The sequence below is a fragment of the Mesoplodon mirus genome (genome assembly GCF_964341445.2).
Source record: "Mesoplodon mirus genome assembly, chromosome: 9".
Taxonomy (NCBI): Eukaryota; Metazoa; Chordata; class Mammalia; order Artiodactyla; family Ziphiidae; genus Mesoplodon; species Mesoplodon mirus.
The window spans coordinates 40,184,386-40,212,084 of NC_138985.1; the positions used below are offsets into that span (position 1 = coordinate 40,184,386).

A 27,699-nucleotide genomic window follows, 5' to 3' on the forward strand; every position below is an offset into this window, starting at 1 on the left:
AACATTTTCATCCTTGAAGAAAGCGCTGTTGGACAGTGCTCATCTACATACCTTAGTGTAGTTCATATGGCCTTTATAATCTCATCTCAGTGTTTTGCTCTAGCTTAATTTTTGGCGGCTACATACCTTTCAGCCCCACCAACTTTCTCAGTGTTCTGCAGCCCAGTCAGTGCCCTTTCACACTTCATGCCTTTGAACTTGCTGTTCCCGCTTCCTGAAATGCCCTTTGACTTCCTTCTCTGGCAAACTCCCATCTACCTTTTAAGATCCAACTCAGGGGCTTCCCTGGTGACACAGTGGTTGAGAGTCCGCCTGCCAATGCAGGAGACATGGGTTCGTGCCCCGGTCCGGGAAGACCCCACATGCCGCGGAGCAGCTGGGCCCGTGAGCCATGGCCGCTGAGTCTGTGCGTCCAGAGCCTGTGCTCCGCAACGGGAGAAGCCACAGCAGTGAGAGGCCCGCGTACGGCCAAAAAAAAAAAAAAAAAAAAAAAAAAAAGATCCAACTCAAATATCACCTTCCTTGTGAAGTTCCCTGACTCTCCTAAACACAATAATTTCTTCTTCTGTGTTCCTCTGGCTCATTGAACCTAGCTCTGTTGCCCTTATCACCATATTTTGTTATTATTTACTTATAAATCTGTCTATACTCTTGGATGGGGGATCCTGATTGTTCTATAGATCTACCCTAATGATTACCTGAAGTTGTTTGCTTGATGCCCTTTCAATATCAAGTAATAAATTTTGTTACTTTTTGCTTGTTATTTATGTGTGTGCTATGTTTGAAAAGATCTTGGTGCTTTAGGAGAAGTCCTTCCCCTTTCTTATAAAACTAAAGTGGCTTCCTGTCTTCCAGGTTGAAGGTTCATTTTTCTTCTAATCAATTCTGATTGGACTTGCGAGGGATATGGTAGGAGGAATCGACAAGGTCGAAACAGAGGAACTGTATGTAGGAAATAGTTCAGATGTGCTCAGGTTCAAGTCGTTACATAAAATATTTAGTGTGTATTTGGGAGAAGAGTAGGGAAGGAAGATGAAGAAAAACAAAACAAAACAAAACAAAACAGCTCATGGAACGGATATTGTGGAATTGTTTGACTTTTTCCAGACTAAGGCCAAAAGCAATGATATAAGGTGAGAAGAGTTTTTATTACCATTTTGCAAAACGTACATTTTTTTCTCCCCTCCGAGGATTTGATAAAATTTTGAGAAATTCTGGTGACTCGAATTACTGGGAAGTAAATCCTCCTGACCAAGAAATTAAGATATCAATTAATTTCTCTTCTGTGATTACGGTTAACAGCATTCCGAAAGGCTTATTTTCTTCTGGGAGGGCTGTAAATCCTAATGGCTGAGTCCAAGAGACCTTCTCTGATCACTATCGCCTAGTTGTTGCCGCAATCTTAGTCAATCATCTCCCCTTGGGTGCCCCGACCACGCCTACTGCTCAGACCGCGCCCACCAAGTCGCCCTCCCTCCCACCTCATGGCTCCGCCCCAGGCCCAGCAAAGTAAGATTCTCATTGGTGGAGAAGTTGCTCTGGTCCCGCCCCAGCGAGCGGCGATAGGCCGAGCTGGCGTGGGGCGGTGGCGGTTGGCTGCCTGGGGACGGGTCCCTGGCGTTGCCCGTCAGGGTAGCTGGCGGCAGTGGCGGCTCTCAGGGCTGGGTTGTCCAGTCAGTGAGCTGAGGGGGAAGATGGCTCGCGGGGACCCGTTCTGCTAGGAAGAAGGGGGGCAGGTGGTGCTGCTTACTCGGGAGAAACCAGAGCAGCAGCCGTCGCTGTCGCTGCAAACCAGACAAGTCGAGGTTCTGGAGGTGGAGCTTGGAGAGCCGCTCTGGTGAGTCCGGCCGAGCGAACCGCGCCGGGCCCCCAGGGTGGCCGGCGACCGATAACTTTTTTGTCAGGGAGGAGCTGGGGCGAGGCGGCGGCGGGGAGGGCACCGGGAGTTTGTCCCCGGGGCGGCGGCTTCGTTGGAGGTAACGGCTCCCGCGCGAGGCGCCACGGTTGGGCGCGAGACGGTGCTGGGCGCCTGGAGGTCTGGGGAGCGGGACCGGATGGTGGGCTGCGGCCGGCGGCTTCTCGCCCAGAAGTTGGGCGCAGCCCGCCTGCTGCCTGGGCGGCGGCGGCAGCTTTGTGCGCGCGGACTCGGGTCTTTCTCCTTCCCCGGCCAGGAGCCCTCCGACCTCCGGGCGTGACCGGGGTGTAGCCGCCTCGGCCCGACCCGCCGCCCCTCGGCGGGGCTGGCCTGGGGTGGGACCCCGCCACCCCCGCCGCGGCTGATGCTCCGGCCTGACCTCTCCTACCCCTCCCACCCCTCCTACTCCGGCTTGCCAGTTCAGCGAGACTGCCGCTATCCGTTCAGTCTAATGGCCAAAACGGTCACTGTCGCCCCCCTCGTCTTTGAAAGCTGCATTCGCCTCGGTTCCCCCCTCCCCGCCCCGCCCCCCCCCGGTCGGACAGATTCACAAAGCAGCCACGATTCCCTCCTTGGTTATTTACACCGGAGATCTCTTCTTCAGCCCTTGCCCTCTTCTTACTAAGAGTTAGTCCTCTCCTTAGGATGATTCTAACATACTCGAGAATCGTCAGGGTTTTGTCTGAAAATTGTTGCATTGAAAGACCCGCCGAAGTTTGCACACTTTGACAAAACTGGGTATCCGCCCTTCGGTGTGCAAATGTGTGCGTTGTACCCTCAGAGTTTAGACAGTCCTGATAATTTTTAATTTTACCCTGGTGCTTTCGTACTCTGCAGAATCGGTTCTCTGTTAAATACACTATCACACTCTCTTCAGGTAGGGGGAGTTTATTCCGCTGGCAGCTTCTGCTTATCTCAGAGACCGTACTACTGGCAGTCGGGCCAGGCTGTCCTTTGGCAAATTATTTGTCCTTTGTGTCAGCCAGTAGTTTTGGGGGCAGGTATGACACCTCTTTGGTTCGTGTATCATTTTACAGTTTGAAATTTTCAGCTTTTAAAATCTTATCTGCATAAAGTCATAAATATTGGTCTAACCTTGAGTCAATGTGATAGTCCTGGGAGGCTTGTTTTCCATAAGAATATTCTCCTAACATCCATAGATCACCGCCCCGCCCCCGGCCCCCAATTTCGAAGCATTTTTTTCTTTAGGTTAATACATTTTAAGTCCAAAGCACCATATTTTTGAAGTGCAGGCAAGAAAGAAAGAAAAAAAAATATGTAGGATATGCTTGGTTGGCCAATAGTAGCTTCAAAGTCAGTTATTCTAATAATTCATTTCAACAAAGTTGCAAGGGAGAAAATCATCACCTGTTTTAGAAAATAAACTCTGGATTTGGTGTATTTATCCTTTTTTGATTTACTATAGTTATAACCATAGAGGGATTATAAACCCTCTTAGTTATCAGCATTAACAGGGTATGGATAGCCAGATGAGGCATTGGCTAGGCCAGTGTGTTATCCCTGCTATGCTTCCTTTCTTTGTTGTGTTCCTGTTTTATGAAATCTGCTCTTGGTTGCATTTTTAGAGTGGTGTTGTTTTGACAGTCAGAGTTTAAATATATCTCGTAGTCAACTATTTTACTCAGGATCCTGTTGTCTGATATTTATTTTATAATGAATATTAAGAAATCTTTAAAAAATGTTAGTATCAAGACCATTTTGGGGGGTTATCAAGTTTACATTTTGTAAATAATGGAAATTATGTCAAACATAAAATTTGCACTATCCCAGCCTGAATAGGTGCTAGGGATACAGAAATAAATGTCATAACTCTTGTCATCAAGGAATTTACTGTGTAATATACAAGACAGATAAGTAAAGTAACAATTATAATACCCTCTGATAAGTGTGAATAGAGGTATGCCTAGTATAGTAAGGGAGCAGGGTAGGAGATGGCTAACTCAGCTTGGATGTATATAAAGTCGGGGGCACACAGTAGAGTTTTAAAGTATGACATAATTTTGCCAAGTGCAGGATGTAAGTGAATAACTTTCCAAGAAGAGAATATAAATATAGTCAGTGAGAAAGCAAGGAGGCATGAGAAACCCTGGTAGTTTAGAGAAGTCATTGTCAGTGACAAGTCCGAAGCCAGCAACGTTGATGTGACTTGAATGCAGGGGTGAGATGGGGAAATGGTGGAAGATGAGAACAGCGAGGGTGGTAGAGGGCCAGACCAGGGCCTTGTATCCTTGGCCAAGGGGGTTGCGCTGAAAGTGATGGGTAAGAAACTGCTTAATGGATCTGTGTTTTGGATCCTCACTCTGCCAGAGTGAGGTAGAATCTGATAGATGCTGTCACCTTGGGAAAGAAAGGAGGAGGAAGCAAGACTGAGGATTTGATTTGGTTCCATTGATTGGAAATGAGGAACACATAGATGGAGGGAAGATGACAAATTCTGTTTTGGATATTTTTGAATTTGAGAAAGCTGTGGAATGTTCAGGTGAAGCTGTAGATAGATGTTTGGATCTAGGATGTGAAACTTGTAAAGGAAATCAGGAATAGAGGGAAGAGTGGAGGTTGAATTGAAGAAGCTGCGTTGACTTGGGTATGTTGGAATGACTCAGATTGGGAGTCTTTAGCATAATGAAAGCAGCAGTCAGAGAACAGACAAATAAAAAGCAGATAGGTGGAAGAATAGTGTGAAAGAGAGGAGCAGTGGTTAGAAAGGTAGGAAGAACTTCAAGAGGGATGCCAAGGGAGGAGAAATTTTCAAATAGAGAGGGAATGGGTCAACAATTTCGAATTCTTTAAAGAGGTGTCAAATGAGAGACTTCAGGGACCAGTGAATTTGTCAGGAGTCCATAGGTGACTGACAAGTACAGATTTAGCTGAGTGGTGGTTCAGAAACTAGTCTTCAGAAGATTGAGAAAGAATGGATGATGATAAAGTAGACATGCTTGCCTGAGGCATTTTAAGAAAACTGAGGAAGGGAGAGAATGACAGCTATAGAGCAGTGGTTCTCAATCTTACCTACACATTTACAATCTTCTGGGGGAGCTTTTAAGAATCCCGATTTCAAGGGGGAACTCTTATACCAATTTGGGGAGTGGGACAGGACCCAGACATCCGTATTTATTTCAATAGCTTTATTGAAGTATAATTGGCAAATAATAAACTACACATAGTTAAAGTGTGCAGTTCAGTGTTTAACATGTGTTTATACTCATTAAACCATCACCACAATCAAAATCACCTCCAAAAGTTTCCTAGTGCCCCTTTGTAATCTCTCTCTCTCATCCCCCGAAACCACTGATGTACTTTTTGTTACTATAGATTAGTTGCATAGATATTTTAAAGCTCCCTAGGTAATTCTATAGCCATAGTTGAAACTGCTGCAGAGGGCTATGGGTTGAAGAGATATTATGCTTGATTTTTTTATATGCATAAGGAAAGTGAGAAGTAAGAGATTAGGAAAGATATCTATTGGAACTAAGTCCCTGAGGAGATAGAAGTAGATGGAACTTAGAGCTTTGACCGGTAGGAAAGGAAGACAATTCTGGAAGCAACATCTCTAACAAAGAATATGATATTAAAGATAGTATTTTTTTTGTTGTTATCAGCATCAATGTTGTCACATGTAATATCAAGATTAGTTCTCTGAAGTACTCAAAAACAATTAGCATCTTAATATTATGAAAATGAATGCCCCTCAGCAAAACCCCTTAAATGCAGCCTGAGACCCCTGACACCACCATGTAATGCTTTGTCATTTTTTTGGAGGGGAGCAGATGGAATTAACAGTTTGACTATTGCTTATTGTTAAGAGCCAAGTACTGCTAGAATCTATTTGGCCCTCTCAGAGTTAGGCTGCATATCTGCACTGTGGAAAGAGAACATTTAACATTTACAAATCTCCTGTTTAAAGTATTTTTGTTCAGAAGAAATCTTGCTTGCTTGCCCTTTGGATATATGCCTTTTAAATACATTGGAGAAGAAAATCCTTCTGTGTCCCAAATGAGACAGAGAAGAGTTGTGATTAGAAGTTGTCAAAGGCCCACACTTTGGGACTTCCCTGGTGGCACAGTGGATAAGACTCCACACTTGCAATGCAGGGGGCCTGGGTTTGATCCCTGGTCAGGGAGCTAGATCCCACATGCATGCCGCAACTCAGAGTTCTCATGCCACAACTAAGGAGCCCACGTGCTGCAACTAAGGAGCGCACGTGCTGCAACTAAGGAGCTGGTGAGCCTCAGCTAAGGAGCCCACCTGCCACAACTAAGACCTGGTGCAACCAAATAAATAAATAAATATTAAAAGGCCCACACTTTGTATCCTGAGAAAGGTAATTCTACGCCCCCATCCTACCCCACTCCCCCATTCCACTTTTTCTTTTTCTTTTCTTTTTAAATTTCTGGCTCAGGTTTTGGATGTAGGCGAAAGCTGAGCCACACTGGTTCTGAGGTCCAGGGTTTGTTCTTCACTCTTGTTTCTTACCTTTGGCAGGGGGCTGAAAGCAAATGGTTAATATCTAAATATTATTTGACATTGCACTTGAGCATAAATAAAGGTGGGGTGGAAATTTTTGTCTGATTGTTTCCTAGAGTTCTGAAAATTTCTTTCATTGTGATTATAGTATAAAAGTATGATCAGACCTAGAGAGGGTAGGCATCCCTAGTTTTGGCGCAGCCTAAAAGAGTGGGACTATCAATGTTAACATGAGTTTGGATACTATTGTTACTATATTCAAAGCAATATTGTAAACATTCTATTTTCTTAATTACTAATGTAATACGTAATAATTGTAGGAAATTTGGAAAATTTAGGAAAGCATAAATGATAAATAACATTTATAATACCTTCACCCATTGATAATCATTATTTACACTTTGGTGAATATCCTTATAGGTCCTTTTTAATGGGATTTATTCTTTTTTTTTAACAAGACCCGCCCCCCATATTGTAACTGCTCTTTTTCTGTTGTTGTTGTTCATGCTGTTCTGTTTCTAGCTTACTTTTACATAATTGAATGAATACTTACCCGAGTCAATAAAACATTATTTTTTTACAACGTAACATCATTTTAAATGTGTGGCTAATATTCCAGCGTATGGATTTACTGTTATTTATTTAACCAGCATTTCAATTGTTAAAAATTTAAACTCTTTCCAATAATTTTGAATGAATCATGTAGCAGTTAGCTTCTTGATGGATTAATCATTGCCCATATCTTTATTTACTTAAGACAAATTCTGAAATCAAAAGGTATCATATTTTAATTATTATTATTATTATTATTATTATTTTTTTTCTTTTTGCGGTACGCGGGCCTCTCACTGTTGTGGCCTCTCCCGTTGCGGAGCACAGGCTCCGGATGCGCAGGCCCAGCGGCCATGGCTCACGGGCCCAGCCGCTCCGCGGCATATGGGATCCTCCCAGACCGGGGCACGAACCCATATCCCCTGCATCGGCAGGCGGACTCTCAACCACTGCGCCACCAGGGAGGCCCTAATTATTTTTGATAGATATTAATAGACTGCCTTCCAGAAAGTTTTAATTAATATTCATTTTTGTTAATTGTGCTTGAGAATGCCAGCAACCTCTCCGTATTAAAAATCTGCCTTTTTTTTTTTTTTTTTTTTTTTTCTTTTTGCGGTATGCGGGCCTCTCACTGTTGTGGCCTCTCCCGTTGCGGAGCACAGGCTCCGGACGCGCAGGCCCAGCGGCCATGGCTCACGGGCCCAGCCGCTCCGCGGCATATGGGATCCTCCCAGACCGGGGCACGAACCCGCATCCCCTGCATCGGCAGGCGGACTCTCAACCACTGCGCCACCAGGGAGGCCCAAAATCTGCCATTTTGATATGAAGAGTTGTATCTTCTATAAATTTTTTTGTTTCATTGGTTATTAGTTACTTTAAATATTTGTATTTTTTGTGAATTATCTATTACTGTACTTTGTTTATTATGATATAAAGATATGATATGGAAACTTTTAAAAACTGAGTTATGAGAGCTCTTTGTATATAAAACTATTAGAAGTTGGTCAAATTACAATGCAAATAATTTCTCCAGTTTGTCATTTGCATCCTAATTTTGTTTTTGGTGTGAATTCTTTCTTTTTAAACCGATTTTTAACATTTAGTGTAGTTAAATCTATCACATTTTTCTTTTATGGTATCTGCCTGCTTAGGAAAGCCTTCTTGCATTCCCAAATTATTTAAGTAATTACCTCTATTTCCTTATATTACTTTCAGAGTTTTAAAAAACGTTTACATCTTTAATCTATTTGGAATGTATTTTGAGGTAGAGTGGCAAGTCAATTATTTTAATACCATTTATTGAATAATTATCTTTCCCCAGAGGTTTTAAATGCTGTCCTTTTTATATACCAATTCATGATTTTTTTCTAGGTTTTCTATTCTGCTTCATTGGGCTATATTTTTTGCTCCAGTAACTCCAAACAGTTCTAATTATTAATAACTTTTTAATGTATCTTACTATAAGGTTGTGTGAATTCCTATTATCTTTTTCAAAACATTTTCAGCGTTTCTCATATATTTTTTTTTCAGATTGCCTCTAATTCAACTTATTAAGACCCTGAAAGAACCCAATTGGAATTTCTAAACTAATTTTTTTAGAGATAGCTGTGTGTGATATCTTTACAATATTTTCATAATTTCCTCAAGTCATCTTTTATGACTCGGTGTTTTGTAGTTTTCTTTATGTGGTTCTGCCTATTTTTAAAGTTGATTTTTGGTATTTTAAAGCTTGTTGTTGCTATTGTGAGTGGAGTATTTTTTCAATGTATTTTAAAGATTATTGCATCTTCCTGGTGGAATGTAGAAAAGTTGGTGACTTGTGTATACTGTTTTCTAACTGGTTATTTTACAAAATTCTTAATTCTAATAGTTTTTATTGGATTTTGTAATAAGGCAGTTATAGCCTTTGTAAATGATGATAATTTTGTTTTCTTGCCAATATTTAACCCTTTCTTTTTAAAAAAATTACACTGATCGAAATGTCTAGAAGATTGTTAAATTATAGTAGTGAATAGTGAGCATCTTTGGCTCATTTCTCATTTGAATGAATGCCTTTAGGGTTTCACAGTTGTGTATTCTTTTTGACAATTTTTTTTAGTATGTTAAGGAAATAGTCTTCTATTCCCCTTTTTTGGAGTTGAGGTTAAATTGGAAAAATATATTTGATCACATACTCTCATAATGTATATTGAGATAATTATATGGTTTTTCTTCTTTTACCTATTGGTTGATGAATTATATTAGAAGATTTCCTAGTGGATTTCACCAATTTTGTCTCTTTGGAATAAAGGCAACTTGATAATAGCATACCTCTTTAAAGATACATTTGGCTGCTCTGTAAGATCTCTAGTGTTCTTTTTGTATTACCTTTTTGAGGTTTTGGTTTCTGAATATGCTAGCTTTGTAAAATAGAGAGAGAGAGAGGGAAGTGTTCCATCTTTTTATAAGCTCTGGCAATCTCTTCTTTGATGGTCTGAAATAGTTTAGCTATAAAAATGTCTAGGTCTTTTTGGATTAAATACAACTTGTTGAGATTTTAATATCTGCTACTTTCTAAGTACTTTGCATAGTTAATTTCATTTATCTGTGCGCAGCTTTGCAAGATAAGTATTATTATCCTTATTCTACAGATAAAGAAACAGACTCAGAGAGATTAAGATACCTGTTCAAGAGCAACAGCGAGTTAGTGGTAGAGAGAGTTTAAACTCAATTCCTATCTGATGCCATGATTCATGATTTTTAATCAGTACCCTAATTTTTTCCTAATCGGGACTCTTTCCTTATTCTCTCTTACTGAGAAGTAAACTTAATTATTTTATTTGAGTGTCTTATTAAGTGTTTTCCTCTTTGCCCAATTAATTTCAGTTTTTGGTAACCCTATCTTAATTATTACTGGTTTGTTCTGTTTTGATATCGTATCTTCTGCTGTTTTAATAAATACAGCCCAGTATGGTTATGACAGAAGATACTGGAATGGGAATGGGATGATATTTATTTAATGCACTTTATATAATTCATGTTTTAATTTGTCAGGTGTTCAAGATCAACTTGCATTCCTGAATCCTGTTTTTACCTTGTAAGGAATGTTAAGCGCAACACATCAAGGAGCTTTGGAAATAGTACTCTTCCATTCTAGTTTAAATATTTGTCACTGTTGAAGCTTGCATCAGGGTAGCCTTTTAGTAGTAAATGTTAAATGATATTTGTTTCGTGTGTGCTTTCTGGAACAAAGAGTCTTTTGATTAGCAGATGAACATTAGTTGCTTTCTCATATAAATGCATAAGCATTCATTCAGTTATTTGCACTAGACCTAGTGAAAACATTATATGTGAGTTCTTAAACTGTGCAATGAAAATTATTTGAGGTTTCAGATATTGGAAGATATACATTCCTCTTCTGTAGAGGAATTTACAGGCTTGGAAATTAAAGAGAATAATGTAAGCCTTAAAAGTGCTTAAGTTGGGCAAGCAATTGTAAACTCTGTTTCTATCTTTTTGAGCTCCTCTGGTTTTTTTTCCCCTTTAGATGTAAGTAACATTTAATTAATTCAATTAGGGTATTGGTTCTAATCAACATACACAGACTGTACTCCCCACCTCCACTAACAGGGGGCAGAAGAAGCTGCCAGTCTGACCTGGCACATAACATCCTCTTTGGATCTAAATGTCAAAGTTCCTGTTGATTTGTTAATCCATAGATATTATTGTGGTGGACAGAGTGACCACATAGTCCTCAAAGCAGTGCACACTTTAGTAGTTGAGAAGAGGGAGAGACTGTTTTGGGAAATTATGAAACTTTGAGTGGGTCTGGATAAAGGAATGTAGAGGAAGGTGGAAGTATTTTAGAAATGGGTGGGGGGAGATGCATCAACTAAGTATGAAAGGTAGAAATGTGCAAATCGAATAGACTGTTAGAGAAGTATGGAAAATCAGAAGAATGGGTTACATGGGTGATAGAAGCAGAATATTGAAGTCAGTGAAGTCTTCTCAGTAGAGTTTCAGAAAGGAAGATGCTTGTGGCAAGGTTAAAGAGAAGGAATGAGTATCGAGAGAGAACGAATAGAATTGTCATTTTTGAGGTCATGGAGAGTATATGATGAGAACCAAATATATACTGTAAAGGGGGTTAAGGAATAAATTGGTGAAATAATTGGAGGCAGTGGCAGTAGATAAGGCTACTAAATCAGAAAGCTAATCAGTGAAGAATAAATAAGGATGAAAGTAACTGGAGGGCATTAGAAGCTAATGAAGCTTCTCTCCCAGTTCTATCCCTCCCCCCACCCCCTCCCCACAGATCCTGAAAAGCATTTTGTCCAACTGAATGAAGTGCAAATTGTCCAATTGAAAATATTTTGTTAGTGATAATTTGAACTATCATTGAGCATCTGTGGTGTGCCAGTGCTTTAGTTGTATTATTTTTAATCCCTAGAACATTCCTGTAATACAGATGTTATCACCTACTTTTCACAGTGGACGAAACTGAGGAAGTTTAAGTAACTTGCTGGAAAGTGGGCCTGGTTTGTTTGGACACTTCATTATGCCATGTTCTTCTTCTGTTTATTGAGCTGTGTTAAAACACTTGGGAACATTGTAAAGCAACTATACTCCTATAAAATTAATTAAAAAAAAAAACACTTGGAGAAGGGGTGGTTGTAAAAGGAATATAAGGTATGATTCCTCTCCTTATAGAAAGGAGTGGAAGAGAAATTTTAGTTATGTTTGCTGTAATTTGTGTTAACTATATTTTCTATTTAAAATGTTTTATAAAAGGATTCATTTCAATAAGCTCCTCTACCATATGTATAATACTTAAATTTTAAAAACTTTATCTAGAGATGAAATGTTCTTTTTATCCATGATAATGATTGGTTGAGGGGAAAGGAAGTACAGTCCAAGAAAGATGATGTCAAGAAAAGTCAGGATATGGGAATTCCATGGCATTCCAGAGGTTAGGACTCCACTCTGTCACTGCCGAGGGTGCAGGTTCAGTCTCTGATCGGGGAACGAAGATCCCACAAGTTGTGTGGCGCAGCCAAAGGGAGAAAGAAAGAAAAAAAAGGCAGCGTATGAATTGTTCTTTTCACTGTGAGAGCTCCAAGTATGTTATACAATTTTTGGTAGCACCTCAGAAAGTTTAGCTTCTTCATGGAAATCATACTGAGCTTGTCACAAGATGGTAATCAGGGCACATATTTTTCATGACACCAGATTATAAAGCTTCAGAGTTTATTGTAGTATAATGTGATTTATTGAATTTGGATTCCATCAGTCAGGAATAGGTTATTGGTGACAGAGTCCAAACAAATGTTTAATTTTCTGTTATAAACCCTTTCTTTGGAAGGAATGCATAACTAAAAAGAAATACTTAAACTACTTTAGGGATTAAACATCCTCACAGGACTTTCAAGTACTTTGAGAGGAACCAACATAGAAATTTTTGCTGTACTAATTTTAGTTTCACATTCAGCTGCAAAGCAACATCTAAGTTACATTTTGCTATACTAGTGTATGACTTAATATTATTAAAAACTTTATTTAGAGGATTTCCCTGGTGGCACAGTGGTTAAGAATCCGCCTGCCAATGCAGGGGACACAGGTTCGATCCCTGGTCCGGGAAGATCCCACATGCTCTGGAGCATCTAAGCACATGCACCACAACTACTGAGCCTGAGCTCTAGAGCCTGTAAGCCACAACTACTGAAGCCCGCGCGCCTAGAGCCTGTGCTTCACAGCAAGAGAAGCCACCACAATGAGAAGCCCGAGCACCGCAACAAAGAGTAGCCCCCGGGGCTTCCCTGGTGGCGCAGTGGTTGAGAGTCCACCTGCCGATGCAGGGGAAACGGGTTCGTGCCCCGGTCTGGGAGGATCCCACATGCCGCGGAGCGGCTGGGCCCGTGAGCCATGGCCGCTGAGCCTGTGCGTCCGGAGCCTGTGCTCCGCAACGGGAGAGGCCGCAACAATGAGAGGCCCACACACCGCAAAAAAAAAAAAAAAAAAAAAAAAAGAGTAGCCCCCGGCTTGCCACAACTAGAGAAAGCCCGCGCTCAGCAACGAAGACCCAACGCAGCCAAAAAAACAAAACAAAACTTTATTTAAAAAATAATTTTATAATTCAGCCTCTGCTAAAACAAATTGACTGTGACCCCAGTTAGTATGAATCAACATGATCATACTGGGACTTCCCTGGTGGCGCCGTGGTTGAGAGTCTGCCTGCCGATATAGGGGACGTAGGTTCGTGCCCCGGTCTGGGAAGATCCCACATGTCGCGGAGCGGCTGGGCCCGTGAGCCATGGCCGCTGAGACTGCGCGTCCGGAGCCTGTGCTCCGCAACGGGAGAGGCCACAACAGTGAGAGGTCCACATACCGCAAAAAAAAAAAAAAAAAAAGAATCTGCCTGCCAATGCAGGCGTCTTGGGTTCGATTCCTGGTCCGGGAAGATTCCCACATGCTGCGGAGTAACTAAGCCCATGCACCACAGCTACTGAACCTGCTCTCTACAGCCTGTGAGCTACAACTACTGAGCCCATGTGCTGCAGTTACTGAAGGCTGCACGCCTAGAGTCCTTGCTCCACAACAAGAGAAGCCACCACAATGAGAAACCTGTGCACTGCAACAGAGAGTAGCCGCTGCTCTCCGCAAGCCCATGCGCAGCAACAAAGACCCAATGTAGCAAGAAATAAATAAATTAAATAAATAAATTAAAACAAAAAAACATGATCATACGGAACTATTTATTTCATCTTTGGTCACTATAATTTTTTAAGCCAAGAAAAACAACTGTGTTAATAAGATGCACTGAGTTTCTGATTGAGACAAATCAAATAGAATTTTGTAGTGTAGTTAAGATTTGTTGCTTTTGTTATTATGGCTCTATTTTATTATTATGTTGCTTTTATTATTATGGCTGTATTATTTTGGCTCTATTACATTACCACCATTAACTGTTTACTTGCATTTTTCATTGTACCCTCCCTTTGTCTGCACATTTTCTAATTGAACATCTGAACTTCTGTTGGCAGATGTCATTAATGGTTGAACATCTCATTCCAAGTTTTGAAAGGGCAGTGACTCACCCTAAGACCTCAACCCAACCCATGAGTCACTTGGAATTTGGTTCTCCTAACATTTCTCTCTTCTTTTGTCTCCAACATTAGAGAAGGGAAAACTGCTGCTTAAGAATGCAAAAAACTTTAAAGGAATTAAAATAGAGCTGTGCTTTAAAAAGTGTATTTCTATATGCTATCATTTTGGGGAAAGAGAGAGGAAAGAGAGGTGAATGATAGCAAAATGATTGCGAGATAATATTTACATTGGACTTTCTTCAACATTCCTCCTCATTTTCCTCATAGCATTTGTTTTTATTTGCTTATACCCTGATTTGCCTTGATTTGTTTCAAAAGGGATTAAAGGACACTCACTTCTGCTGTGTTTTAGGTTTACTTGTTTCCCCTAATAGACTGTGAATCCCTCAAGTCAGCAACTATGTCATACTCATTTTTGTAAATCTAGCATCTAGGACATAGAAGACATTTAATAGTTCATAAATAAATGGATGATATTTAAGCGCCTCTAGTACGAGAGGTTAATTGCTGCAATCCTAGTTAATTGCATGCAGCTTTGATGGCATTAATGGACTGAGTTGTGTCTGTTCCCCCACTCCATTCCTAATCCCCAGTACCTCAGAATGTAACCATATTTGGAGATAGGGTCTTTATAGAGGTACAAATTAAGTTAAAATGAAGTAATTAGGGTAGCTTCTAATCCAGTGTGACTGGTGTCCTTATAAGAAGAGGAAATTTGGATATGACTTTACAGATGGAAGATAATGTGAAGGCACAGGGAGAAGATGGCTGCAAACCAAGGATAAAGGCCTGGAACAGAACCTTTCCTTAACGGCTCTCAGCAGGAATCAACCCTGCTGACACCTTGATTATTAGACTTCTAACCTCTGGAACTGTGAGAAAATACTGTCTATTGTTTAAGCCACCCATTCTGTGGTACTTTGTTACAGCAACCCTAATGAACTAATACAGCTGGCTTGTATGCTTGGCTCTAGCAAAATCTGATACCCTTAATTTGCCTATCTCCAAGGAACAATTTGCTACACTCAATGTCAAAACCTTAGAACTTTTTACTCTTCCCCCAGGCAAGACATGGGAAAGAGAAATTTGTATGGCTTAAGGGAGAAAGTAATAACTATACATCTCAAATAAATTAATAAATAAATAAAATTTAAAAATAAAATAAACTATAACTATTTGTCTCCTTCCACCTTCCTACCAATACAGTCAATGGCAAGCAGCTAGCTCATTCTCTAGTTCAACTGAATTTGTTTGGTTTGGCACGGAGGAAGTGTTTATGAGTTATTTGTGTTTAAGTGTTCAAGAGCTGCTGCTAAACCTGGTTGCTTTTTCAAAGTATGGAAATGGAAGAGGAAGACTGAATAAAATAGTTATTGTGACATTAATTTGAACTAATTGCTTGCGCATAATCTCAGCAACATTACTTTGCCTGTGTTATAATCAACAGGGCAGAGCAATGTGTCTTTTATAGTGTTTTGAGACACTTAGTTGAAAGAGAAGATTTTGGACGTGTACAAAACAAGAACACTTGCTCTATCATCATTTGGAAGTTGTTTACCAGAGTACTGAGAATCGGGTAAACTAAATTAACTAGCAAACTGAATAAAGCTCTCAGTCCTAGAGTTAAAAAAAAAATTGTTTGCCATAAAGCAAAACAAAACAAACAACAAAACCCTCCAATTTATGGGCAAGTAAGAATTTTAACCTAATTTTGGCATTTAAGCTTCAGTCACATCCACACAGTCTAGAGCACCCTTGTTAACAGCCTGTAGTTACTGTGGTAAATACCAGTAATACATTTTTTCATCCCCTTTCTTTTCCTTCATTCCAGTTGTTGAGAAAAATACTGAAACCAAGAATTTTCTCAAAGTCACTTGCTAACAAGTGGCAGAGCTGGGCCTCATTGTAAATTGAAGACTTTTGCTCTGTTACCCTACCATGTTTTTCTGTGGCCCTGTAGTTCTCAACCTGGTGCCGAATAGAATCACCCATGTAATTTATTTTCCCCTACCAATTTATTTTGAGATGAAAATATTCTAGTTTTCTGTTTAGAATGAAAATATTAAGAAGGAAAGAATAAAAGTAAATTATTCATGAAACAGTATACTATAAACTGTGAACTGTTGTGTGTTGGGGGTAAGGATTGTTGATAGCATGAAGAGTGATTGAGAGTGGGGACTCTAGAGTTGGGCTGCTTGGGTTCTAAATCTAACTCAGCTACTTACTAGTGTGTGACCTTGGACAAGTTTTCTTTCTTTAAGCTTTCTTTAAGCTTCAGCTTCCTTTTTTTTTGTGAAATGGAGATTATATTAATTTACCATTTAGGAAGTCTGTGAGGATTAAATGAAAATTCCCATAAACACTTAACAAAGTGCCAGACATGTAAGTGCTTGAGAAATGTTAATCGTTATAACAATATCATCCCTGGACGTCCATTGTTGACACATTTGACTCACACTGTTTTCTACACTGTATTCCCAGTGATGCCAGTTGTGTCTGGACCATAAAGGATCTAATGGGCAAATACACTTGGGAAAATATTTCATTCTAAATAGCTTTCTTGGAGACTCATTAACACAGATATAGCATATTAAAAGACTCTGACGAAGGGCTTCCCTGGTGGTGCAGTGGTTGAGAGTCCACCTGTCGATGCAGGGGACACGGGTTCGTGCCCTGGTCCGGGAAGATCCTACGTGCCGCGGAGCGGCTGGGCCCGTGAGCCATGGCCGTTGAGCCTGCGCGTCCGGAGCCTGTGTTCCGCAACGGGAGAGGCCACAACAGTGAGAAGCCCGCATACCGCAAAAAAAAAAAAAAAAGGCTCTGACGAGTCCTTTGATTAAAAAGAAAGAAAACTCTAACTTTGTTGAATAGCTAAATTTTAATAGGGAAAGCCTTTTCTTCTTTGATACAACTGTTAATATCTTTTAGAACGGTTTGTTTTTGTTTGGTTGGTTTTTTTTTTTTTGGCTGTGTTGAGTCTTTGTTGCTGCGTGCAGGCTTTCTCTAGTTGCGGCGAGCGGGGGCTGCTCATCATTGAGGTGCGTGGGCTTCTCATTGTGGTGCCTTTTGTTGCAGAGCATGCACTCTAGGTGCACGGGCTTCAGTAGTTGTGGTGCACAGGCTTAGTGGCTCCACTGCATGTGGTATCTTCCTGGACCAGGGATTGAACTCATGTCCTCTGCATTGACAGGCGGATTCTTAACCACTGAGCCACCAGGGAAGTCCTAGAACAGTTCTAACGATAGTTTAGGAAGCACTGCCTAAACTATTTATACTGTGTTTACCTGGTTTAGTGAATTAATATGGATAGTGATCTTTTTATTTTCCCCAATTATTTGTACTCTACAATAACAATATGATGTATAGTTGGAAGGAGCCAGGAGTTTGGGATTCTAGTAGAATTTCTGTAACTACCTAGGAGAGTGATCTTGTATTTAGCCTGTATATGTGCCTTTTAAAAGTAACAAAGTAAATGAGGAAAATGACTGTAAACAACTGGTTATATGAAAGATTTGTCATTGAAATAACTTGCCTGTTAGATTTGACTTTTTTTCAGCCTTAGTACCAACTGTCATACAACCAGCCTTGCAAATAAGTTATAGGAATAGGAGCTATGTTCCTGATCAAGTCCCTGATATCAAATTCATTATAGAAATAGTCACTAACAAAACTACAGAAGCTTTGAGAAATCTGGTTAAAAAGAATTCCTTGGCAAGTTCAAATTCTGTATATGGTTAAGAAGTTGAGGTTTGGGTTTCTTTCTTTTTTTAATATACTTAATTTAGATTACTTTGTCACATTCTGATGTTTGTAGCCTAACTTAAATAAAAAATAATAAAATCTATCCTCAAATAGAAATCATTTTTAACATACAGAAATCTGTTGCATTTCTTTACACTAACAATGAAATATCAGAAAGGGAAAGTTTTAAAAAATTCATTTTAAAATTGCACAAAAAACCCCCCCAAAAACTTAGGAATAAACCTGACCAAGGAGGTGAAAGCTTTATATGATGAGAACTATAAAACATTGATAAGGGAAATTGAAGATGATTCAAAGAAATGAAAAGATATCCCATGCTCTTGATTGGAATAATTAATATTGTTAAAATGGCCATACTATACAAAGAAATCTACAGATTTAATATGATCCCTATCAAATTAACCATGACATTTTTCACAAAACTAGAACAAATGATCCTAAAATTGATATAGAACCATAAAATGCCAAAGCAGTCCTGAGGAAAGAGAACAAAGATGAAGGCATAACCCTTCCAAATTTCAGACAATACTACAAATCTGTAGTAATCAAAACAGCGTGGTATTGGCACAAAAACAGACATATGGATTAATGGAATAGAATAGAGAGCCTGGAAATAAACCCACACACCTGTGGTCAATTAATCTTCAACAAAGTAGGCAAGAATAAACAATGGAGAAAAGACAAGTCTTTTCAGCAAGTGGTTTTGGGAAAGCTGGACAGCCGCATGTCAATCAATAAAGTTAGAACACACCATCACACCGTAAACAAAAATAAACTCAAAATGGCTTAAAGACTTAAATATAAGACACAACAGCATAAAACTCCTAGAAGAGGACATAGGCAAAATATTCTCCGACATAAATTATAGCAGTGTTTTCTTAGTTCAGTCTCCCAAGGCAATAGAGATAAAAGCAAAAACAAACAAATGGGACCTAATCAAACTTATAAGCTTTTGCATAGCAAAGGAAACCATAAACAAAATGAAAAGACAACCTACGGACTGGGAGAAAATATTTGCAAACGATGTGACTGACAAGGGCTTGATTTCCAAAATATACAGACAGTTCATACAACTCAACAACAAAAAAACAAGTCCAATCAAAAAATGGGCAGAAGACCTAAGTAGACATTTCTCCAAAGAAGACATACAGATGGCCAATAAGCACATGAGAAGATGTTCAGCTTCGCTAATTATTAGAGAAATGCAAATCAAAACTACAATGAGGGGGCCTCCCTGGTGGCGCAGTGGTTGAGAGTCCGCCTGCCGATGCAGGGGATACGGGTTCGTGCCCCGGTCTGGGAGGATCCCATATGCCGCGGAGCGGCTGGGCCCGTGAGCCATGGCCGCTGAGCCTGCGCATCCGGAGCCTGTGCTCCGCAGCGGGAGAGGCCACAACAGTGAGAGGCCCGCGTACGGAAAAAAAAAAAAAAAAAACTACAATGAGGTATCACATCACACCAGTCAGAATGGCCATCATTAAAAAGTCTGCAAATAATAAATGCTGGAGAGGGTGTGGGGAAAAGGAAACCTTCCTACACTGTTGGTGGGAATGTAAATGGGTGTAGTCACTATGGAAAATAGTATGGAGGTTCCTCAAAAAACTTCAAGAACTGCCATGTGATCCAGCAATCCCACTCCTGGGCATGTATTCGGAGAAAACTCTAATTCAAAAAGATACATGCACCCCAATGTTCATAGCAGCACTATTTACAATAGCCAAGACATGGAAGCAACCTAAATGTCCATCGACAGAGGAATAGGTAAAGAAGATGTGGTACATACATACAATGGAATACTACTCAGCCATAAAAAAGAATGGAATAATGCCATTTGCAGAAACATGGATGGACCTAGAGATAGATTATCATACTAAGTGAAGTAAGTCAGAAAGAGAAAGACAGATACCATTATGATATCACTTATATGTGGAACCAAATGATACAAATGAACTTATTTACGAAACAGAAACAGACTCCCAGACATAAGAAACAAACTTATGGTTACCAAATGGGAAAGGGGGTGGGGGAGGGATGAATTAGGAGTTTGGGATTAGCAGGTACAAACTACTATATATAAAATAGATAAACAACAAGGTCAAGATCCTTCTGTATAGCACATGGAACTATAGTCAATATCCTGTGATAAACCATAATGGAAAAGAATATGAAAAAGCATACATATGTGTATATATATATATATATATATATATATATATATATATATATATATATGACTGAATATATATATAACTGAATCACTTTGCTGTACACCAGAAACTAACATAACCTTGTAAATTAACTGTACTTCAATTAAAAAAAACCACATCCCTCTAAAAAAAATAGAGATAATTTGTCAAATAACATTTCCCTAAACCAGTACTAGTAATGATACCTTATATTCATTTATTCATTTATCATTCTGTAATTGAGTGTTTTCACATGCTTTATTTTCTTTATTTTTCTATTATGTGTGGTAGGTAGGGCAGCTATTATTTTTTGCATTTCAATGTCACTTAACAGTCAAATAAACTTTGAGTCTTGGTTTCCATGTTTGCCTGGTCACCTTGGAGTAGTTGGTGGAAACAGAACTCTTGCCCCAGCTGCTGTTGTAATTTTTCCCTGTGCTGTTCTTCAGCATCCTTAGAATATTGTCTTCTGTTGTGCCACTCATTCAAATCCCTTGTCCTAAATATTTCCTATTAATGTAGCCTGGTGTTTTGAAAATCCTCTTATTGTTTTTTTAAGCACTAAATTTCTGTATATAGTCATATTCCCCCCATCATTGTTTGTCCAGTTCATTTTTTAGACTCAACTATATGGTCTTCATTTAATTTCCATTCAGCTTTACCTCTTGAGATTAAATGCATGATACCAAGCTGTCACAAGACTGTCCTTCGTATAGGTGTTAGCATGACTAAAATGTTTGTGCCTGTTTGTGAGTGTGTGAGGGCTGAGAAGGAATTGGTGTAGGTTGTCTGTGGTAGTGATAGTTTTCATTTAATTATGAACTAAACAAGCAAATGGTTTTATTAGCTATAAAGGTTAATATTTTTCTGATTGGATTATTTATTTATTTATTTATTTATTTATTTTTATTATTATTATTTTTTTTTTGGCAGTACGGGGGCCTCTCACTGTTGTGGTCTTTCCCGTTGCGGAGCACAGGCTCCGGACGCGCAGACTCAGCGGCCATGGCTCACTGGCCCAGCCGCTCCGCGGCATGTGGGATCTTCCCAGACCAGGGCACGAACCCGCGTACCCCTGCATCGGCAGGCGGACTCTCAACCACTGCGCCACCAGGGAAGCCCCTGGATTATTTATTTTTGAAACATTCAGAAATCTTTTCATAAAATAACATTTTATGAAACTTTTTTCATTTCACCTGCATTGCCAACATCTCTTCATATCATATCCATAGCAGCAAACTTTAATACTTGCACGTTTGAAATGTTTGAAATGTAAAATATGATTTGCCTACTGAATGGCAAAATTCATATAGGTAAAATTAAATTGGGGATTAACACTGAGGTAGAATAAAAAATTTAACTGTCATGTGGGACAGTTATATATAATTAATATGATTATCTAGAGTATTTCAGATAATAGACTGAAGAATTATTGGAACTTTGGATAAATATTTCAGTAGGATTATTAGAAATGAAATAAACCGAATGCATAGGAAAACAATACTAAATTACTAAACAATACTAAATACTTGAAATAAGCAGTTACAATTAAAAAGAAAAAATATAAGGTGTAATACAAAGAGCTCATTTATAATAGCAGTATAAATTAAACCCTATTAGATAACAAGATGCACAAGTAACCTTAGACCCAGCAATGCTCTTTCTTGAGTCTGTCCTATAGAAGTACTTGTAGAAATACAAGAAAATTTGTCACAGCATTGTTCAAACAGAAAAATTGGAAAAAACCATTTTAAAGGGCTGGAAAAAATTTCAAAAAAGGGAAATACCTGTAACTTAATAGATTTAGCTAAAATTGTAATAGTCAGGGTTTTTTTTCCCCACAAAAACCTAATTTCTCTGAATGTGTCCTATGGTGTTTTAGTTATCTGTTACTGTGTAACAAATTACCCCAAAATCAAGTGGCTTAAAAATAACAAAGATGTATTTTTCTCATGATTTTATGGGTTGACTGGGTTCAGCTGGCAGTTTTGTCTTTGCACGGCTAAAAGCAGTCTAGTTGAAATCACTGTGCAGCTGCATTCATGTGGGAGCTTGGCTGTGTCTGAAATCCCCAATGTGGCCTCTCATCTTCCAAGGCCTTTCTTCACATGGCTTCTCATTCACATGTCTATCCCTGAGCTTTTACAGCATGGTGACTACCTTCTAAAAGGGTATTTCAAGAGGACATGCCTGAGATGCAAACTTCTGTTAAGCCTCTGCTGGCATCATGTTTGGTAAAGGCCACTGGTCAAAACAGGTCACATTGCCAAGCCCAGCATCAGTGTGGGAGAGGACTACACAAAGGTGTAAATGGTAGGAAGGGTTGTTTGTTGAAGGCCATAAATATAATAGTAATAGTCTACCTCACATGAAGAAAAATGTCCAGGATATAGTAGATGGAAAAAGATCAAGTCTCTCTGGAGAGTGATTCCATTTTAGGGGGGAGAGGGGAAATCAAAACACAAATTGACCATCATATCATCAGTTGGAATGCAGAAGCAGTTATAAAGATCCAGTTATGTTCTATTAAGCCAAGACATTAAAGAAATTTGCAAAAATGTGAAACAGAACCACTCTTCTCAATAATTTTTTTGTTTAGGGATTATTAAAAATAAAAATATGTTGATATATAATAGGTTTATTATTGTAATAAAATTTAAAATTTTATCATTAAAAGTTTCAAATATGATTGAAATGTCAGTAAATATATCCACCATAAACAAAACCTCTTTGGGGTTCTCAATAATTTTTAAGAGTAAGGAGTTTTGAGAACTGCTGATTATATATTGATGGTATATGCATAGAAAAAAGTTTGAAATAATACAAAATAGTACAACAGTGCTTTCCTTTGAAGAGTGGGATAGCAACAGTGAGACGGATGAACATTTCTTTTAATTATGTGGAAAAGATTTAAGTGTAGCAATGAAAGAAAACTCCAATAAAGAAAAATATTAGTGGAGATGGGAGATTAATGTTCTATGAAAGTGTTTATAGTTTTTTGGTTTGTTTTCTTAATGGAAATTTTGTAATTTTTTTATAGTTTTGTAATAAGCAGAACCCTGTTTTACACTCTACATTGTTGATTTTGTGTATTTCGCATAATTTTATCATGATTCTAGTACTTGTAATTTTTCCTGTAGAAAGTATAGGGTGCCGTCTTGATTCATTTTCCCCCTCAGCTATGCTTCTCCCTTCCTTTGTCATCTGGATTACAGCCTCCTGTGGACACAGATCATATTTTACTGTTCTTTTCAAAGTAATAGAAACACTTTGTATTATACTCAGTAGGCACTCAAGGGCTTGTTGAATTATTAACGTTGCAATTTGAATATATAGTAATATTGATTTTTTGCATGTATAAAAATATTGAGTGAGTTATACACATGATCGATTCTCATCCGATGTCTGTTTTTGCCTAGTCTTGTTCTCTTTTTTTGTTCCCACTCTGACCCTGCCTGCCCTACAGTCTGGGTAAATTGTATGAGCTAGACAGGGGATGTATAACTAATTTGTATCAACTTGAGGTCCTGGTCTAGTGAATATGTAAAAAGCAGTGCTGATCACTATACTACTTACTTATTACTTATACAATAATCATGTCAATGAATGGTATTGAGGTAATTTTTGTAGTTTGAAACTTTTATAATCTGTCAACATAAACTTTACAATTTGTGTCTTAGTTATCATGGTTTCATGGACTTTGATTTACTGAAGTAATACTTGAATCATTCAGTATATACTGTAATTATATTTTGTAAAAGACGCTACAAACATTTTAGAAAATCTTATTTCAGCCAATAATTGCTCTTGTAGATTTATACCCAATATTAAATTTGAAATAACTCAATTTCTGATACTTCTGTTTTTAAAGAAATGCATAACTTACCTTAGTTGACTCTTTAGAATTCTTGTAAAATTCTAGTAATATTTTCTAAGTCAAGGTTGATCAATCTTTAAACCAATCAATCAGGTGATGCTGTTGTGGCTCATAGATGCAGTGCCATAGTTCTCTCCTGACAGTTTTCCTTGCTACCCATACACTTCATCAGCCTAGGCTCTGAGTTTTTCCTGGGTAGGTTGTAAAAAACAGGAGTAAAAGGAAGATATAGTAGAGAAGAAAAGCATATAGACTTGGAGGTTGGAGTGGCATGGTGCATTTTGGAGAATAGCAGTAAGTAAAATTTAGATAGGTAAATTATGGCTGTATTATAAGGGGAGCTTGAGGTAGAAGATCTGATAGGTACGATGTGGAAAAGTGTCATAGTATGATTCAGGAGAAAATCACTGTTTCAGGAGGATTAGTTTGGCAGTAATGCATATGGTGTTCTGGAGAAGAAACAGAAGCAGGAAGGCTGTGTAAACTGAGCCTGCAGAGGCAATAAAGACCCAGACTGAGGGTGTAGCTATAGAGATGGAGAGCAGATGGCAAATTTGACAGGCATTATGAAGAATGAAATTTATTCCTTTACTCAACAAATATTAAATACTTGACTGTATATATTTATGCTTCTAATATCTGGACTGAACTTTGCCTATAATTACAATACAATTTCAAGCTTTAAAATTATGTACACCGGTGGTGAAGTTCTTACTATTCTCTTTTCTGGTGATTTGTAATTTTAAAAATAGCTAATCTTCTAGACCTTTCTAAAATGAAGAGCAAACACTTCTTAATCTTCCAAAATAATTTGTACTTTATTTGATTAACAAATTGAAACCAGCTACTTAATTGTACATATAAGAAATCCTCTGGCAAGCAAATGGAAGTTCTTAAACAGAGGGCTTTATTTTTTAAGAAAGCTTGCATTTATATTTGTGAACAATTAAGAATGTTCTAGCACATGGAATTCCCTGGTGGTCCAGTGGTTAGGACTCCGAGCTCTCACTGTTGAGGGCCCAGGATCAAGAGGTTCAGTTCCTGGTCGGGGAACTAAGATCTCACAAGCCAAGCAGTGCGGCCCCCCTGCCCCCCCCAAAATAGAATGTTCTAGTGCATAAAAAAGTCTTTTCATTACAGTCTTATAATGCCAACTATCACTCTGTGCTATACTTTTAGCATCTTGTTAGTATGATTTCTGCATCAAGCAATGCTTAAAATAGGTTGTTGGTTTAAAACAAACTGAAAAGTACTTTGATTTCGAGGTCATTTTCTCTGGTTAAAGCCAATAAGAAAAGTAGCTATGAATCCACTCAAAGAGCCACATTAAGCATTCTTATAAGATAAATATTTTCCTTAAGTTATGTTGATAACACATAATAGTTTGCATATTGGAATATAAGTATGAGGGCAGAGTGAGGCAATGGAGGTAAATCTTCATGTTATAAATAATTTATACCTTAGTGTGTTGATGAGAAAGACCGGAAAATTTCCATTTTAATGGTATTGTCTTCATTGACAACAAGCAAAAGTAATTTTTTCTTCTTACTGTCATAACTGTAAATATACTGCCTATAGCATTGCTTTTCTTTTTTTCCCTATTAGATCCCAATGAAAGCCCTGGCTTTTAATGCTTTCATTCTGTTGGAACTAATATTTTGTTTTCTGTGTTGTCTTCCTGGACAGTCATAAGATTCATTGTTGTAATTCTTGTATACTTTTATTAATTTTTTCCTTGATATTTCTCCTGTTATCTGTTTCAGAGATTTCTATTTCATTGGCTGATCTGGAACCTTCCTCAGCATAGGCCCCCATTCTTTCTTCATTCTAAACATTGACAATGCCCAGCAATACCACTACTGGGCATATACCCTGAGAAAACCATAATTCAGAAAGAGTCATGTACCACAATGTGCACTGCAGCACCATTTACAATAGCCAGGACATGGAAGCAACCTAAGTGTCCATCGACAGATGAATAAATAAAGAAGGTGTGGTACATATGTACAAGGGAATATTACTGAGCCATAAAAAGAAACGAAATTGAGTTATTTGTAGTGAGGTAGATGGACCTAGAGTCTGTCATACAGAGTGAAGTAAGTCAGAAAGAGAAAAACAAATACTGTATGCTAACACATATGTATGGAATCTAAAAAAAATGGTTCTGAAGAACCTAGGGGTAGGACAGGAATAAAGACGCAGATGTAGAGAATGGACTTGAGGACATGGGGGGGGGAAGGGTAAGCTGGGATGAAGTGAGAGAGTGGCACTGACATATATACACTACCAAATGTAAAACAGATAGCTAGTGGGAAGCAGTTGCATAGCACAGGGAGATCAGCTCCGTGCTTTGTGACCACCTAGAGGGGTGGGATAGGGAGGGTGGGAGGGAGACGCAAGAGGGAGGAGATATGGGGATATATGTATACATATAGCTGATTCACTTTGCTATACAACAGAAACTAACACAACATTGTAAAGCAATTATACTCCAATAAAGATGTTAAAAAAATAAACATTGAAATTGGATTTTTATCATGGATATTTACTTAGTTTGGGGCCTCTTGTACTTAGCCTGTGTCAACTTTGGGAAAAGTCATTTATTGTCATTGCACTAATAATTGCTTATACATGGATAGCTTACGACACATCTCTAGCTTTGTTTCCTTACTTTTTCTCTAGTACAAAATTCCTTGCTTTCAGGATCACTTTTATTGCATGCTATGATGTCAGCTACCATGGAGGGCTAATTAACAAGGTAAATGTTATATTAAACACACAGAATGGAATTCAGGGCCCAAGCTAGCAAAGGTTCAAAGGTTTGCTCACTTTTTCATTCACTGAGCAAATGTTTATATATCTATTACGTGTGAGTCAGTTTAAAAAGGCTAAATTGTAAGTTAGATTTTTAAGAATTGATTGGATAAGTATAAGATAGGAGTGACCTAGTTTGGAAGCAGTTTGTATGAAAAAAGTCTTGGGGTTTAGCTGACTGCAAGCATAATATCATCTCTTTCTGTGAGACTTGATTACAAAGGAAAGTAAAAAAAATTTTTAGGTTTCCCTGATTGAAATGTTGTATCCTTGTATTCAGCTTGTTAGATTTCTCCTGGGATATTATATCTATAGTAGATACTAGATATGTTTACCATTCCTGCTCACGCAAAGCCCCTTCGAAATAAACCTACATCTATATTCGTCTGTTTCTTTGATTTCAACTGTAGGACCGAGGGGAGATATCTGTCCAAAGGATGGGCAGTCTTCAGGCTGGCCAATTTCCAGGGTGGCTAGTTGAGTTGTGGTCATGATCAAAATAAGGAACTGGTACAATCAGATTTATTTGAAGAATTTAGATTTGGGAAATTGAGAAATGCAGATTTGGTGCAGAGGAGAGTGTGTGTCTGGAGCAGAAAGGTCGTGGTAATTACGACTAGAATAGCCATAATGGGACATAGGCAGGATGAGTAAGTTAGAAAGCCATTCAGCAAATGAAGAATGGAACATCAACACTATGAAAGCAACCTATATTCATCCTATGCTTTGAGATGTGGGAATTGGACATACGGCTTTTGTGGTCTTCTGCATATATCCCTTTCTGTAATATTAAGATGGTACATTGTTGTAACAGTTTACTAAACTTTCTTTTGAATAATTAATTTTTATATATGGATGTAGGATGAGCAGGAATTTTAAGAGTTTTCTAGATTATCTATCAATTTTCTTGAGATATTACTTATAAAATCCTGGACAGATGAGAAATCTATCATAATCTTAAAGAATTTTGGAAATTGTATCTTTTCTCTCAGTAGCCTATTTTATATTGAGGTTTCCAATAATAAG

General features: G+C 38.5%; 1 protein-coding gene across 4 annotated transcripts in view; it reads left to right on the plus strand.

The window, feature by feature from the left end:
- Positions 1–1,628: 1,628 nt before the first annotated feature.
- The window catches only part of HYCC1 (hyccin PI4KA lipid kinase complex subunit 1), an 89,670-nt gene continuing 63,599 nt past the window's right edge, over positions 1,629–27,699 (plus strand). Inside the window, exon 1 of one of the 4 annotated variants that reach the window (XM_082631925.1) lies at positions 1,629–1,837. The gene's annotated coding sequence lies outside the window, so the exon portion shown is untranslated. The remainder of the gene's footprint in view (positions 1,838–27,699) is intronic. The other 3 variants (XM_082631924.1, XM_082631927.1, XM_082631926.1) reach the window with 3 other exon arrangements.